This window comes from Bos indicus, chromosome 8, assembly GCF_029378745.1.
Source record: "Bos indicus isolate NIAB-ARS_2022 breed Sahiwal x Tharparkar chromosome 8, NIAB-ARS_B.indTharparkar_mat_pri_1.0, whole genome shotgun sequence".
NCBI classification, from domain to species: domain Eukaryota; kingdom Metazoa; phylum Chordata; class Mammalia; order Artiodactyla; family Bovidae; genus Bos; species Bos indicus.
Window position 1 is genome coordinate 69,260,127 of NC_091767.1, and position 6,180 is coordinate 69,266,306.

Sequence of the window (6,180 nt, forward strand, 5' to 3'; positions counted from 1 at the left end):
GAGGGATGGCCTGCAGGCCCCGCACCTCCACCCCGCGGGAGGCTGGCGGCCCACGGCGCGCCCCTCCTCCGCGGGCTCGAGTTTCCTGGCTGGCACCGCGCGTCCTGTGCGACCTGCTGGGGCGCAGAAACCCCAATCCTGGGGCCGGCCGGAGCCACCGGGGCCCGAGGCCGCTGGCCGGGCAGCCGCGGGCGCTGCAGCCTCCTCGCCGGGCGCCAGATTGCTTTTTTCCGGTGAGGAGGTCGGGTGGGGGAGGAGCGCGGAGGGGCAAAAGGGGAGGGAAGGCGAGCCCGCGTCCCGAGCGCCCAGGTCCCCGCGGGGGGCAGGGCGGGGGCCACACCTGGGGGAAAAGGCGATTAGAGGCTGAGGCTAGAGAAGGCGGGGTGTGCCGGGCGGCAGGGGCAGTCCTCCCCCGCCTTCCTCCCAGCCCCGAGCTCCTCTGGTGGGCTTTCCAGACGCCTCCAGGTGTGCATTTGGGGAGTGGAACTAAGAGGCCATAAAACCCGCCCCTTTCCTCTTTTGCCACGGCTTTTAATCTTGTCAAGGGGGGAGGCCCTTCCTAGCTATGGCCCCTTCTCTGCTCTTCTCTCGGAACACTTCCATGAGCCTTCTCTTCTGCGGATGGACCCTCCCCCCCCCCCCCCCCCCCCCGCGCTCCGCCAGCCTCAATTTCCCTTCCCTTTCTGCGAAAATGTTAAGAGGAGAGGGGGTGTGGATTTTGGGGAGAGAAGAAAGGATGAAAGACATCCCTTTTTCCCCCTCTTCTCCCAACAGTGGCCTAAAAATAAGGAAAGAATGGAAAGTGGGTGGGGGATGGGAGCTGGTTTAGTCAAAAGGGGAGGTGAGTGGAGTGTGGTCCAAGTGGATGGGGGTGGGGGGGATCAGTCACCTTTCCCTGGGTGAGAACTGGAGCCCAGGCTGACACCCCCAACTCCTGGGGAATTTAGACTGCCATAGCCAAGAGGGAGGTCCCCAAGCCATTCTCCCTCCAGCTTGTCATAATTGCTTTTCACTAGGTTGCTTTTTCCTCTTCCCCCCCAATCACAAAGAGTCTTAATCCTGGCGGGGACTGCGGGAAACGTGTAGGGGTCGTTTTCTGCGGGGGAGAGTAGGGAGGGTGGTCTGGAACTACTGCACTAACAGGCGAGTTCAATGGGATTTTCAGGGAAGGGGCAACGCCCCGCAATTACCTGAGGACAAAGGGTTGGGGCCCCAGGTGTGGAAGACTGGATTTGGGGGGCTGAGGGAGGGGGCTGAGAAGGAGGTGTGCTGGGGAGGGGGAGTTCTTACAATCCCTCTGATTTCCGCAGGAATTTGAGACATTCTTTAAAACTCTGGACCATTTCCCCCCAGCCGGGCTCTCAGGCCCACCCCCACCACTCCCTGGCTGGGGTTAGAGAGAGCTTCAAAGGTGCACGGGGCCCTTTGTCTTGCCTCCCCTTTCTTCTCTGCCTTTCTCCGGCCCCTCCCTCCCTCTCTGTGACCTCCCCAGCTCAGACAGGCCTCTGGGGGCCGGCTCCAGAAAGCCCTCACTGTTTCCTTTCTTGCTTTTTGAGGTGGTGAGACCTGACGGGGAGGGACAGGGAACGGGGAAGGGAGAGAGAGGAAGGCAGCTGGGGAGGCCTGTACCACCTCAGACAGTGCCCTAGCCCCACCCCCACCCCAAGCCTGGCAGGTCTCGCCCCCACTTGTGGTTATGAGTCCCCGGCTGGCTGGGCCCTTGGAGCCATCTCACCACACCTTTTCGTGCCTCTGCGGAGTGCAGGCTCTGCACTGGCGGGGGGTGGGGGGGGCCTCTTCATGCTCTGTAGAGATACAGAGAGTGCGGAGAAAAAAGAGTATGTTCAACTCATTCCCTCCTACTTGGCAGTGATTTCCAAGATGCTAAAAGGAAGAAAGCAAAGGAATAGGTCTCTAATAATGGGACCTGGTGTGGGGGCGTGGGGGGGGTTGTAGAGGTGGGATTGAAAGTATCTGTGACTGTGGCAGGAATTTGAAGGAGAATTCCCACAGACCTCCGATGGCTGCAGCAGCTCTGGTTGCTTCTGGGTGCGCTAAGTATTCCAAGCCAGTGTGAGGGTTGGAAGACACTTAGGGTGAGTTGAACACATCCGCTTCAGGGAGGGTGTGGCAGGAGGGGGTTGGTGGCAGCTGGCCTCAAATCCTGTGCTCCGTTTAGGATGCCCAAGAACTCTGGCTAAGAATAGCCTACCTATTGATCTCACCTTTTCTGTCCTGTCCTCCAAACAGCCAGCTGAGGCAAGAGGGCAGCTGAGGCAGGAAGTCAGGGCAGAGATCCTCTCACGCTTTAGCCCTCCAAGCTGGTTTCTAACTAACGTCTGTCTATTCAGTCTCTCTGACTCCCCTGGCTGTGACTTCCCAGTCACCCAGCCCCAGTCTCACTACCCTGGACACCTGGAAGGATCACCTGTCCTGGAAGCTCTTTCCTCCCCGGCCCCTCCAGACCTTCCTTCCTTCCTTCCTTCTCTCCTTCTCAGACTGTTTCTTTCCTGGCCCTGCTTCATAGAAACGTGCCCTGAGATTTGCGCCACTCTCTTATTCCCCTGTCTCTTTCTGAGAAAACCAGTGTGTCAGCCTTGCACCCAGCTGCTTTCTCCACCAAACTCTGCACCTTGGCTGGACTTCCCAAGGTGCAGAGACACTGAGCTCTGTCTCAATGACTGCAATGGCTTTCCACATGGTCTCTCTCCTACACACACGTTCCTCAGGACATCACATAGTTTGTTCAACTCGCCTTGCTTTCTCTTACACCACAGCTCTGCCTCTATCACACCATCTCTAGCAGACTCAGCATGGCTTGCAAGCCCCTGCCCAGTCCTGCCCAGGCTCCCCCTTCAGCCCTATCCTTCCAGCTCCCCTTCAACAGTGCTGGCAAAACTACAACCCTTGCCATCCAACAGGCACACTGAGCCTGTCTTGTTTGGTTTTTTTTTGGCCATGCCACGCAGCTTGTGGGATCTTAGTTCTCTGACCAGGGATCAAACCCTTTCCCTCTGCAGTAGAAGGGCAGAGTCCCAACCACTGAATTGCCCAGGAATTCCCGCTGGACCCATCTTTGCTCATGAGTTTCCCATTGCCCAGGATACCCTTCGCCAGCATGCTGGCATGTCCAGACCACAGCCATCTCCTCAGCTCCACAGATGCCCTTCACTCCCCCAGGGACAGTGGCCATCTCTGCTGTCCCTGGTTCCTCTGGCCATAAACTTGCCCTGGCTTTAGGGCACATATCACTGCTTTTCCAGAACTGTACTTACTATGCTCGTGTCATGGTTCTGCGGGACAACAAGGGACTCCGATGTAGATTTAGTCAGTCTTTGGCTCCCCCATAATACCCAGCACGGTATGTCACACAGAGTATTTATTGAAGAAATAAACCAACTGGAGACCCAGAAAGAAGTCCAGCACCTTGTGGTCCTGAAGGTGGAGGTGGGATGAAAAGTCAGAATCCTGCCTCTAAGCTCCATCCTTAGGTGGACTTGAGCAGGAGGGGCCCTAAGCAGTTAATCCAAATATTTATGTATTTCCTACAACATACAACCGCTGTGTTAGTCCTTCAGTTACTAAAAAGATGGACAGGACAGTGTGTCATCCTCTGTCAAACTCAAGATGCTGAAAATTTAATTGAGGCGGTGGTGAATAAACCTATGGGGCTTCCCAGGTGGCCGGAATGGTAAAGAACCCACCTGCCAATGCAGGAGATGTAAGAGATGTAGGTTCAATCCCCGGGTTGGGAAGATCCCCTAGAGGAGGTCATGGCAACCCACTCCAGTATTCTTGCCTGAGAAGTCCCGTGGACAGAGGAGCCTGGCGGGCTACAGTCTACAAGGTCATAGAGTTGGACTCAACTGAAACAACTTAGCACATAGGCTATACCTATAAAAAGGCAGTTCTTTAAGGACTGTGGGAATCTGTCTCTTACCCCTAATGGATGTACCAAAGATTGCAAAGTGGCATTTGGTACATTCGTGGGAATTCCCTAATGGTTTAGTGATTAAGGATTCGGGCTTCCACTGCAGGGGCGTGGGTGTGATCCCTGGTCAGGGGACTAAGATCTCACATGCCAGTGTGCCAAAAAAAAAAAAAAAAGGTGGTACATCCCCAAAGAGTGAAAGGGGAGGAAGTAAAGACATTGATGGGTACTGAACTCCAGAGATGTGCCAGGCAGCACACAAGGCCAGCTCACATGGAACCCCTCATTTAGTGGGTGAGATTATTCCCATGTCATGTGTGGGTGGGCTCAGATTCCGAGATGTTAACTCACCGACGCCCGCAGCCAGGGAGGAGGACAGTCCAGATTCTCTCCTGTCTGTGACATCTATAGTGCGATGTCCTCCACTCCTTGGCCAGGCACAGTGGCTCCAGGGATGTATACAGGGGGCCGGTGCTGGGAAGGGCTGGGGTTTGCATGATCTTGAAGAATGAACAGGATCTCTCTTAGCAAAGAGGACCCGCAAGGGGGAAATATTGAGAGTGAAAACAGCAGGGGAAGAAGGGCTTCAAGACAGGGAAATGTTGAGATTTGTTACAGGGCAAGGAGGAGCTGTGAGCAGTGAATGGGTTTGGCTGGCACTGAAAGTTTGCATTCAGGAAGCAGCAGGAAAGGATTGAGCCACAGATTAGGTCTCTGCTGCGGCAGGAGGAGATGGTGAGGGGCTTTGAGAAGGGAGGTGACCAGGTGCAATTGTGGGGTAAGGGACTGGAGGAGAGGGGCTGGTCTGGGGCAGCCGCTGGGACTAAGGTTCTGGGGTCTGACAGTCAGTCCAGTGCTTGGAGATAGGGGATGTATCTTCCAAACTGATGAGAAAGGCTCACTCGGAGGCCCTTGTCTTTCTTTTTGTTCCACTGGTCCAGTTCTCTGGCACTGGCCCTTCTTAGCCACCTCGGGGCCCAGCTAGCCTCTCCAGGAGTTAATGTTTAGACCTCCTCAGCAGGTCATGCAGAGGGCGGGGCAAGGGGTACTGGAGTGAGACCAGAGGAGGGCATAGGCCCCAGGGAAGGGGCAGGCTGCAGGGCCAGCATCCAGTCAGGACAGCTGGCACCAGTGACCTTGCTGGGGAAAGAACCAAGAACTAGGTATCTTGGGCCTGGGACCACCCTCCTGAGAGGGGCAGGAGCCCCCATCCCCTTCTGTGGACTCCAGCACCCATCCTCAAGGCCTTGAGGCACTGCTGAGCCTAAAGGTAAGCTTGCTCCTCCTGTTAGCAGCCTCCTGGGTGCAGCGCAGAGGTGCCCAGGAATCCTGCCCGGGCCCAGCTCACAGGTAACCTGGTGTTCAGGGGTGCTTGCTTTGGGATTGAAGCTTTTGCCTCCAGTCTCCTCCCAGCCTGATGTGGTGACCAGCAAGCAAGGGGGAAGATTGGACCATTCTGCTGGCCTTGAGGAGTCTGGGGCCTCCCCAAGAGGAGAGGGCTAGAGGCAGAGCAAGTCTCCCCGTAGGGCAAGACCAGAGATGAAGGGAGGCAGACGAGGGAAGGGCCTTCTGGCCTGGCTGTGCCCTCGCAACACACACACACACACACACACACACACACACACACACACACACACACACACACATCAGGATCCCTCAGCAAGGAATGACCTTGACAGCTACCAAGCCTCGGGTCGACAGAGGGAGCCCTAACTCCGCAGTCCCCTCGGCTCCAGGGCTGGCCCTCGGGAGAGTTTCACCCATGGTATTGGCCTGCCCCTGGATGGACATTCCTACGGACTGAGGGACAGTGGGGATGGGCCCTTTGGGAATGAAAGAGCTCTCTTTCTAGTTCCGACCTTCCTCTCAGTCGGGGGAATGAGAGGATCTATGGCTGGGAGGAGGTGCTCAGAGACAGTGGAGGGGTGGCACCGGGAGGCTTCTGAGCCCCGTGGCCTGCGTGCCCAGCCCCACCCACACCCAGGGCCTCTCCTTCCTGCCAGAAGCCGCCCTCTGACCCTTCAACAGAAGCCATCCCTCCCTTGTTCCTACCGTTCTTCCCAACTCCAAGCTGAGCTTTCTCCACTGGGGGATGTTGCCCAGTGCCGTCTCCCTCCCCAAGACGGGCCTGTTATCTGGCCCTGAATTAAGGTTCTCCTGAGGCCGCCCCCCGGAGCCAATCCCAGAGCCTTATGGAAGGAGAGGGAAGGGGAGAGTGGTGGGGCTCCTGAAGCTCTCCCACCCCCACC